General features: G+C 40.7%; 2 non-coding genes across 2 annotated transcripts; one reads left to right on the forward strand and one right to left on the reverse strand.

Moving 5' to 3' along the window:
- Positions 1–6,256: 6,256 nt before the first annotated feature.
- TRNAT-UGU (transfer RNA threonine (anticodon UGU)) lies at positions 6,257–6,329 on the reverse strand. The gene has a single exon. It is a non-coding gene; the product is annotated as a tRNA-Thr (tRNA).
- A 1,678-nt stretch (positions 6,330–8,007) lies between these two features.
- Positions 8,008–8,080, forward strand: TRNAF-GAA (transfer RNA phenylalanine (anticodon GAA)). The gene has a single exon. It is a non-coding gene; the product is annotated as a tRNA-Phe (tRNA).
- Positions 8,081–10,927: the final 2,847 nt, after the last annotated feature.

The raw sequence follows: 10,927 nt of genomic DNA on the forward strand, positions 1-10,927 counted from the left end.
AATAAAAGTGTGATGATCATCATTATTAGAGCATTGTCCTAGTTAGGAAAGGATGATGGAGACTATGATTCCCCCATAAGTCGGGATGAGACTCCGGACGAAAAATAAATAAAAGAGGCCAAATAAGCCCAAATAAAAAGAAAGAAAAGAGGCCATAAAAAATAAAAAAGAGAAAAGGCCCAAATAAAAAATATATAAAAATGAGAGAAAAAGAGAGAAGGGACAACATCATCACGGAGGGCTTCTACATCATCCTAGCCCCTCCGATGAAGTGTGAGTAGTTTACCTCAGACCTTCGGGTCCATAGTTAGTAGCTAGATGGCTTCTCTCTCTTTGAATTTCAATACAAAGTTCTCCCCCTCTCTTGTGGAGATCTATTCGATGTAATCTTCTTTTTGCGGTGTGTTTGTTGAGACCGATGAATTGTGGGTTTATGATCAAGTCTATCTATGAATAATATTTGAATCTTCTCTGAATTCTTTTATGTATGATTGGTTATCTTTGCAAGTCTCTTCGAATTATACGTTTGGTTTGGCCAACTAGATTGGTAGTTCTTGCCATGGGAGAAGTGCTTAGCTTTGGGTTCGATCTTGCGGTGTCCTTTCCCAGTGACAGAAGGGGCAGCAAGGCATGTATTGCATCATTGCCATCGAGGATAACAAGATGGGGTTTATTTCATATTGCATGAATTTATCTCTCTACATCATGTCATCTTGCTTAAGGCGTTACTCTGTTTTTAACTTAATACTCTAGATGCATGCTGGATAGCGGTCAATGAGTGGAGTAATAGTAGTAGATGCAGAATCGTTTCGGTCTACTTGTCATGGGCGTGATGCCTATATACACGATCATGCCTAGATATTCTCATAACTATGCTCAATTCTGTCAATTGCTCAATAGTAATTTGTTCACCCACCGTAGAATACTTATGCTCTTGAGAGAAGCCACTAGTGAAACCTATGGCCCCCGGGTCTATTCTCATCATATCAATCTCCATCACTTTAATATTGCTTTGCTTTTTTTACTTTGCCTTTACTTTCTACTTTGCATCTTTATACCAAAAATACAAAAAATATTATATCTATCAGATCTCACTCTCGTAAGTGACCGTGAAGGGATTGACAACCCCTAATCGCGTTGGTTGCGAGTAGCTCTCGTTTTGTGCAGGTACGAAGGACTTGAGCGTGGCCTCCTACTGGATTGATACCTTGGTTCTCAAAAACTGAGGGAAATACTTACGCTACTCTGCTGCATCATCCCTTCCTCTTCAGGGAAAACCAACGCAAGCTCAAGATGTAGCAAGAAGGATTTCTCGCGCCGTTGCCGGGGAGTCTACGCAAAAAGTCAACATACCAAGTACCCATCACAATCCCTATCTCTCGCATTACATTATTTTCCATTTGCCTCTCGTTTCCCTCTCCCCCCACTTCACCCTTGCTGTTTTATTCGCCCTCTCTCTCTATCCTCCCTCTCTATTTGCCTCTTTTGACCGTTTGCTCTTGTTTGCTCGTGTGCTAGTTTGCTTGTTTGTCGCGATGGCTCAAGATACTACCAAATTGTGTGACTTCACCAATACCAATAATAATGATTTCCTTAGCACTCCGATTGCTCCTCTTGCTAATACTGAATCTTGTGAAATCAATGCTGCTTTGTTGAATCTTTATAACAAAAATACCAAAAATATTATATCTGTCAGATCCCACTCTCGTAAGTTACCGTGAAGGGATTGACAACCCCTAATCGCGCTGGTTACGAGTAGCTATCGTTTTGTGCAGGTACGAGGGACTTGAGGGTGGCCTCCTACTGGATTGATACCTTGGTTCTCAAAAACTGAGGGAAATACTTACGCTACTCTGCTGCATCACCCCTTCCTCTTCGGGGAAAACCAACGCAAGCTCAAGACGTAGCATACGTCTCCAACGTATCTATAATTTTTGATTGCACCATGCTATATTATCTTATGTTTTGGATGTTTATGGGCTTTATTATACACTTTTATATTATTTTTGGGACTAACCTATTAACCCAGAGCCCAGTGCCAGTTTCTGTTTTTTCCTTGTTTTAGAGTATCGCAGAAAAGGAAAATTAAACGGAGTCCAATTGACCTGAAACTTCACGGAACATATTTTTGGATGGAAAGCAACACGGGAGACTTGGAGTCCATGTAAGAGAAGCAACGAGGAAGCCACGAGGCAGGGGGCGAGCTCACCCCCCTGGGCACGCCCTCCACCCTCGTGGTCCCCTCATGGCTCCCCTGACGTACTTCTTCCGCCTATATATCTCCATATACCCTAAAACTATCAGGGAGCACAATAGATCGGGAGTTCCATCGCCAGAAGCGTTCGTAGCCACCGAAAACCAATCTAGACCCGTTCGGGCGCCCTGTCGGAGGGGGCAATCCCTCTCCGGTGGCCATCTTCATCATCTCGGTGCTCTCCATGACGAGGAGGGAGTAGTTCTCCCTCGGGGCTGAGGGTATGTACCAGTAGCTATGTGTTTGATCTCTCTCTCTCTCTCTCTCTCTCTCTCTCTCTCTCTCGTGTTCTTGAGGTGGTACGATCTTGATGTATCGTGAGCTTTGCTATTATATTTGGATCCTATGATGTTTCTCCCCATCTACTCTCTTGTAATGGATTGAGTTTCCCCTTTGAAGTTATCTTATCGGATTGAGTCTTTAAAGATTTGAGAACACTTGATGTATGTCTTGCCGTGCGTATCTGTGGTGACAATGCGATATCACGTGATTCACTTGATGTATGTTTTGGTGATAAACTTGCGGGTTCCGCCCATGAACCTATGCATAGGGGTTGGCACACGTTTTCGTCGTGATTCTCCGATAAAAACTTTGTGTAACGCCCTCGATGCGGCTATATCTCCCACGTGTCGTAGCACGACTTAGAGGAATAACCGCATTGAAAGCAATGTCGCAAGTGAGGTAATCTTCACACAACCCATGTAATACATAAGGGAAAGAGATACATAGATGGCTTACAATCGCCACTTCATATAATACATGAATAAAGCATTACAACATCCAAATACAATCAAGGTCCGACTACGGAACCAAAATAAAAGAAGAACCTCAAATGCGACAAGGTCCCCGATCGACCCCAACTGGGCTCCACTACTGATCAACTAGCACGAAACGACACAAAGGACAAGATCTTCATCGAGCTCCTCCTTGAGCTTGGTTGCGTCATCTGCACGGGCTCATCGGCACCTGCAAGCTGGTTTTGGAAGTATCTGTGAGTCACTGGGATTCAGCAATCTCGCACCCTCGCGATCAAGACTATTTAAGCTTATGGGTAAGGTAAAGGTATGAGGTGGAGCTGCAGCAAGCGACTAGCATATAAGATGGCTAACATACGCAAATGAGAGCGAGAAGAGAAGGTAAAGCACAATCGATAAAAGTATGATCAAGAAGTGATCCTAGAACAACCTACGTCAAGCATAACTCCAACACCGTGTTCACTTCCCGGACTCCGCCGGAAAGAGACCATCATGGTTACACACGCGGTTGATGCATTTTAATTAAAGTCAACTTCAGGTTTTCTACAACCGGATGTTAACAAATTCCCATCTGCCCATAACTGCGGGCACGGCTTTCGAAAGTTCAAATCCCTGCAGGGGTGTCCCAACTTAGCCCATCACAAGCTCTCATGGTTAATGAAGGATATTCCTTCTAGCGGGAAGACCCGATCAGACTCGGAATCCCGGTTACAAGACATCCTCGACAATGGTAACACAAGTCCAGCAAGACCACCCGCTGTGCCAACAAATCCCGATAGGAGCTGCACATATCTCGTTCTCAGGGCACACCGGAAAAGCTAAGCGTACGGGAGCCAACGTAACCCAAGTTGCCAAGGGACGGCCCCGCATGGTGCTCTGGGTTGGACCAACACTTAGACAAGCATTGGCCTGGGGGTTTAAAATAAAGATGACCCTCGGGATGTGCGACTCCCAAGGGAAAAAGGCTAGGTGGCAAATGGTAAAACCAAGGTTGGGCCTTGCTGGAGGAGTTTTATTCAAGGTGAACTGTCAAGGGGTTCCCATTATAACCCAACCGCATAAGGAACGCAAAATCCGGGAACATAACACCGATATGACGGAAACTAGGGCGGCAAGAGTGGAACAAAACACCAGGCATAAGGCCGAGCCTTCCACCCTTTACCAAGTATATAGTTGCATTAATTTAAATAAGATATATTGTGATATCCCAACAAGTAAAACATGTTCCAACAAGGAACAACATCTCCATGTTCCAACAAGGAACAAACTTCAATCTTCACCTGCAACTAACAACACTATAAGAGCGGCTGAGCAAAGCGGTAACATAGCCAAACAACGGTTTGCTAGGACAAGGTGGGTTAGAGGCTTGGTTCAACAATATGGGAGGCATGATAAGCAAGTGTTAGGTATCGCAGCATAGGCATAGCAAAAGAGCGAGCAACTAGCAAGCAAAGATAGAAGTGATTTCAAGGGTATGGTCATCTTGCCTGAAATCCCGCAAGGAAGAAGGACGGGTCCATGAAGAAGACAAACGGACATAGACAAACGGGTCCTCACAAACGCGACGTTACCGGAACCAACCCGAAGAAGCAAACACCGGAAAGAAGCACACAACATAGTAAACAAACCACACATGAACATGGTATGATATGCGGGATGCGGTATGCGATGCATATGCATGATTTGCAAAGGAATGATTGAACCTGGCCTCAACTTGGAAATCCAAAAGTGCCACTGGAAAGGTGAGGTGATTTCGGTTGAAATCGATATAAAGATCGCCGGAATCGGATGCACGGTTTGGAAATGGCAAGCAAAACAAATATGGCACCGATCTGCGATAAACAACAAGTAGCCATCTAAATGAAACAAGTTAAACATGCTACAACACTCAAACATGGAAACAAAATACATGGCAAGTCTCCATTCATGATGCTTGACAAAAGATGAACATTGAGCTACGGCCAGTTCATCCATTAACAGGTTCAAACAATCATGGCAAAAGTGCAATTGATAAACAGGTTTCAAACTTAGTGAAATTAACACAAGCCTGGAATTTCAGATCAGGTAGCACACTTTGGAGCAAGAAAAATATATGCTACAGGAACTTAACATGGAAAAGAAAGGTATGGCATGGAGCTACTCAAAGATCTTAACAAAAGTCCCTTAGTGACCTTGAGCCAAAAGGGATCATAAAATACAATTGCAAGCATGTGAACATGGCAAAAACATAATCAGATCTCAGACTTAGTGAAAAACTGGAGCATGCAAATCAGATATCAAGTAGGCATGTTTACGAGCTCGATGCACTCACTAAAGATCAAGGCATGACAAACTAAGCATACACCCATCAAGAATACACATTATATAAGCTAGACACAGCAAGAACAACAACATGGCATGCACGGATCAACAACAACATCCTCGGCAAAATCGCTAACAAGTAGACAATCTGCCCAGATTCACGAAATAGCAAAAGTAGAGCTCGATTGACTCAAGCTAGGGTGCTCCATAATTGCAAACAAAGACATGGATGGATAGAGCACTGCAAGATTAACAAAACATCCTTACTGATCATCCTCAAAAGAGGCACGGATCACTAGGAAACAACATGAACATATGGCATATTGATAAAAACAGATCAAGGACTTGGTGGAATTGCTAAGTCCCTGAAATCAGCATTAACGAATGCACTACTTTGCAAGCTTGTGTTATTCACCACACATATCACAAAAATACATGGATAGCACCTCTGGAAAGGTGGCATGGCATATAACAAAACACATGTAGAGCTCAGGGGAATATCATGCACACATTAATCATGGCAAAAATGACAAATAGCTATTTGGTGCAACATATCTGACAATTAACTCAAATAGCACTCTTCCAACCGCATTTCGGGCATCAAGATGAGCTCCAATGAAAATGATGCAATGAGATGAAATGATGTACTCTCTGAGACGAACATTTTGATATGCCACACGCCCAAAACGGAAGCATGGATGATGAGTTATGACATGATGAACATGGGCATTTGAAACTGGAAATCTCGGGGACTTAGTAGAAATTATACCCTTGCGCCCGTCTGCCGCCGCAGCTGGCCGCGCGCCTCTCGCCGCTGACACACCTTATTTATTTTATTGTTTTGTATCTAGCAAAATTGTAAGGTAAAAACATAAAAGATCCTGGATTCTCCATTTAATTCGGAAAAAAGAGATTCTTGTTCGTAGAACATCGATAGAGAAAAAAAAGCCGACTATCGGATTTGAACCGATGGCCCTCGCATTACAAATGCGATGCTCTAACCTCTGAGCTAAGTGGGCTTACATGACGGAAATAGTGTAATAAATAGAAATAGGTATAGTATAGGAAATCCGTAAAATCTTAGATATTAGTTATTAATGTTAGCTATTAACTAGTTCTAAATTTGAAGTTATACTTATAAAAAAAATACTAAAACTTCTTAAAGATAAAGTTAGCTTGATATGCTTAACTATAGGATATTAAAAAAATAAAATTATAGAATTTATTGGTATTTTCATTCGATCATTATAGACTTTATTATTTGTTAAGAATTTGAGGATTAATATTTCACTAAGGGGAACATAGAGTCAGAGTAAATAAAATTGCTAATTCTGATTAGAAAAAAAGAATAAATATCAAGCGTTATAGTATAATTTTGAATACTATAAAAAAGTAAGATGGGAGGTGGGGGAGATAAAAACTTTTGGATATATTGATTCGGATTGAATTGCAAATACATCAAGGATAGAATCAATTCAATTCTGAATTGCAATAAGCAAGCGAGGTCTCTCAAATAGAGTCGAACTGAACTGCTAGACTACGTTGAGTGATGAACTCAATGATTCAAAAAAAAAACTAAGAGATGGATGAAATTACACAAGGAATCATGGTCTCAAATAAGAGGGAAATGGGGATATGGCGAAATCGGTAGACGCTACGGACTTGATTGTATTGAGCCTTGGTATGGGAACCTGCTAAGTGGTAACTTCCAACTTCAGAGAAACCCTGCAATTAAAAAAGGGCAATCCTGAGCCAAATCCATGTTTTGAGAAAACAAGGGGTTCTCGAACTAGAATACAAAGGAAAAGGATAGGTGCAGAGACTCAATGGAAGCTGTTCTAACGAATCGAGTTAATTACGTTGTGTTGTTAGTGGAATTCCTTCTAGTTCTAAATTAGAGAAAGAGGGGTTTTATACCTTATACATTTAATAAACACGTATAGATACTGACATAGCAAACGATTAATCACAGAAATCATATTATATTATAATTATAATATAGGTTCTTTATCTTTTTTAAAAATGAAATTAGAAATGATAATGATTATGAAATAAAAAACTCATATCATATTTTTTTAATTATTGTGAATCCACTCCAATCGAATATTGAATAATCAAATTCTTCAATTAAAATTCAAGGTTTTCGAGATCTTTAAAAAAGTGGATTAATCGGACAAGGACAAAGAGAGAGTCCCATTCTACATGTCAATACTGACAACAATGAAATTTCTAGTAAAAGGAAAATCCGTCGACTTTATAAGTTGTGAGGGTTCAAGTCCCTCTATCCCCAAATCCTCTTTTATTCCCTAACTATACTATATTATTATTATTTATCCTCTTTTTTTTCTTTTTATCAATGCACTTTTTTTCTTTTTATCAATGCAATGGGTTTAAGATTCATTAGCTTTCTCATTCTACTCTTTCACAAAGGAATGCGAAGAGAACTCAATGGATCTTATCCTATTCATTGAATAGATTTCTTTTTTATTACAGTATCGGCAAGAAATCTTGGTTATTCACTCTATTTTTAAGTTTTATTTAAGTAAACCATGCACAATGCATAGGACTACCCCCCCCCCCATTTTCAAATTTTAAATTTGAAATACTTTAATTAATTTTTAGTCCTTGTGTAAACCATTGACATAGATACAAATACTCTACTAGATACAAATACACTAGAATGATGCACAAGAAAAGGTCAGGATAGCTCAGTTGGTAGAGCAGAGGACTGAAAATCCTCGTGTCACCAGTTCAAATCTGGTTCCTCGCAGAGAAAAAAAAAGATCCACCGAATAGGTATTGATCCAAATACCTCGAGATGGATTGTGATACATATTCATTAATAATATTTATTTATCTAAGTGGATAAATCTATAATATAAATATAGAGGCACTTCTTTTTCTTTTTAAAGAAGTTTTAAAATATATCTTTTCTTTATGATAAAGAAGGGGGTGAGATTCCCCTTTATTTTTTGCGTTTCTTAATTTTGTATTCCGCTATTCCGGCGAATATTTTTTTAGTCTTGCTTATCTTTATCTTATCTTATTTTCCTAGTTGTGCTAAGTAATGTGCGCGGTACAAAGTTCCTGGTAGAGAACTTCTTTGAGTCATCCTATTTTTCTGTTCATATGAAGGAAATTAATATGCGAATTTCAAAATAGGGGAATCCAAATGAAACCCTTCTTTTGCTCAGTCTATCTAGAATGCTTTTGTATAATTAGGAATTAATTATAAATAGGTATTCCGTGTCATCTAGGAAAAGAACCTAAAAATATTCCTTGACTTGAATAAAATCTGGAGTTGTGTTGTATAAGTGAGCATGAATTTCTTATCATTCAATGAGCATCTTGTATTTCATAAAAATTGGGGGTTATATAATCCTTACGTAAGGGCCAGCCTATCCAACTTTCAGGCATTAGGATACGTTTAAGGCGCGGATGATTATCATAAGAGATTCCCACCATATCATAAGATTCGCGTTCTTGAAAATCGGCACTTCTCCTAATCGAGAAGACAGACGGAATTCTAGGATTATCCTTTTGGGCAAAGACTTTTATGCAGACTTCTTCTGGATTATCTATACCATATTGTATTCTCGTAAGGTGATGCACGCTACCTAAAGATCCACCGGGTGCTACATCATAAGAACATTGGGACCGTAAATAATCATAACCATATACATATAAAATGACAGCAATGGAATCCCAATCCCCTGCTTTTATTTGTAAAGTCTCTATTCCTCGGTGATCAAAGCCCAAAGATCTATGAACCACCTCATGTTTGACTAGCCAATTAGATAACCAACCCTGCTGCATTGTCTTCATCTCTCCCTCTTTGTATAAATATTTCACATTTCGGATGCAAGTTTGAAAGATTGCCCTGCTTTTTTATTTTTCTACACAAAAGAGCCCCTCTCCTAATTCACTAATTTGTAGGAAGGTACTGAACCTTTGGATTTGAAAAAAGTTTCAGAAGATATATCTAATGTAGATGGTGATTGATAGAGAAATTCTTGCTCATAAGTTCCTATATGAGTACTGCGCCTAACATAAAGCTTGTGACTGGTAGTAAAACATCTATTTTTATTTTGAGGTAGAGTTCGATCCTCAACTATTTCTCGCGATATCTTCTTACGAAGTTTTGTTAGGGCATCTATAACTGCCTACGGTTTAGGTGGGCAGCCCGGGAAGTAGACATCCACAGGAATTAACTTATCAACTCCCCGAACAGTACTATAGGAATCCGTATTGAACATTCCCCCTGTAATAGTACAGGCGCCCATAGCAATGACGTATTTTGGTTCAAGCATTTGCTCGTATAATCTCACTAAAGAGGGAGCCATTTTCATTGTTACCGTATCGGCTGTTAAAATTAGGTCTGCTTGCCTAGGACTTGATCTCACCTGGGCGACGGCGGCGCACCGAGCCGGGGGGGCGGATCTGGGCCTCCCGGGCCCGCGCGGGAGAGGCGGCGAGGCAGGCCAGGTGGCGCGCCGCGAGTGGAGGAGGGGGGCTGCGGCGATGAGGTGGCACGCTCCGATTGGACGGAGTGAGGTGGCAGCGGGCAGCGGACATGTTCGGCTCGGCGCGGACGTGTCCGGCGACGCGAGGATGAAGAAGACTAGGGTTCGTCCGCGAAATTTCAGGGAGAGCCACATATATATAGGTAGAGGGAGCTAGGAGAGTCCAAATGAGGTGCGGTTTTCGGCCACGCGATCGTGATCGAACGACCGAGATGATGGAGGAGGTTTAGGTGGGTTTTGGGCCAAACTGAAGGGATATAGCACAAACTCAATGGACCACCGGTAGGATTGGAAAGAACGAATGAATTGATATGACAAAACAAGGAAGAGAAATCTTGAACGAACCACCATAAGAATTGAAAATGAACGAAGAGAAGATAAAGAAACACTGCGAAGAATTATAAAATGAACGAAGATACTTGAGAGGATTTAGATACATGAGAACAAAGAGAACACGAGCCGATTAGAGATCACTTGAACGAAGCACCGGTAAGATTGGAGAACGGTAACTGAAAGCTGGGAATGAATAATTATGAGATGATGGGCTCCGGAGAATCAAACTGAAAATACTCTGAATTGCTCCGGATAGGTGAAAAGAATTCTCACAATCAACACAATTATGAGAGGATGGCAACAGGCTAGAATCACGAATCTTGAAGAGAATGGAGCAAGATTGAGAGAAAAATCTTCTTCGGTCTCCAAATGCAGAGAATGACGATGAGGAACACCACCATGAATTGTTGAGGCACTCCGGAATGAAAATTATAAAGGTTGAACCAACGAGAAAAGAATTTGACAGGTCTTGGAGAAAGGCATTTGACTGATGATAATTCATTCTTACGTCAAACTTTGAAAAGAATTTAGGATAGCTCCGGGAAAATAAGAAGAGTCAGGTAAGATCCTGGGAAAAGACCTGTGGGTTAGGGCCCACTCAAAAGAAACACCGTTGCAATGATTAAAAAAAAGAGGTTGCACCGGTTGAATTAAATGACTTGAATGAGATAACATCCTCGAAAGAGATTGAACGAATTCAGAGTGTAAGCACGAATCTTCGGGATATCTTGAGCACTCCGGAACAGTTGAATAGCGAGAAA

This window comes from Triticum aestivum, chromosome 2A (genome assembly GCF_018294505.1).
Source record: "Triticum aestivum cultivar Chinese Spring chromosome 2A, IWGSC CS RefSeq v2.1, whole genome shotgun sequence".
Lineage (NCBI taxonomy): Eukaryota > Viridiplantae > Streptophyta > Magnoliopsida > Poales > Poaceae > Triticum > Triticum aestivum.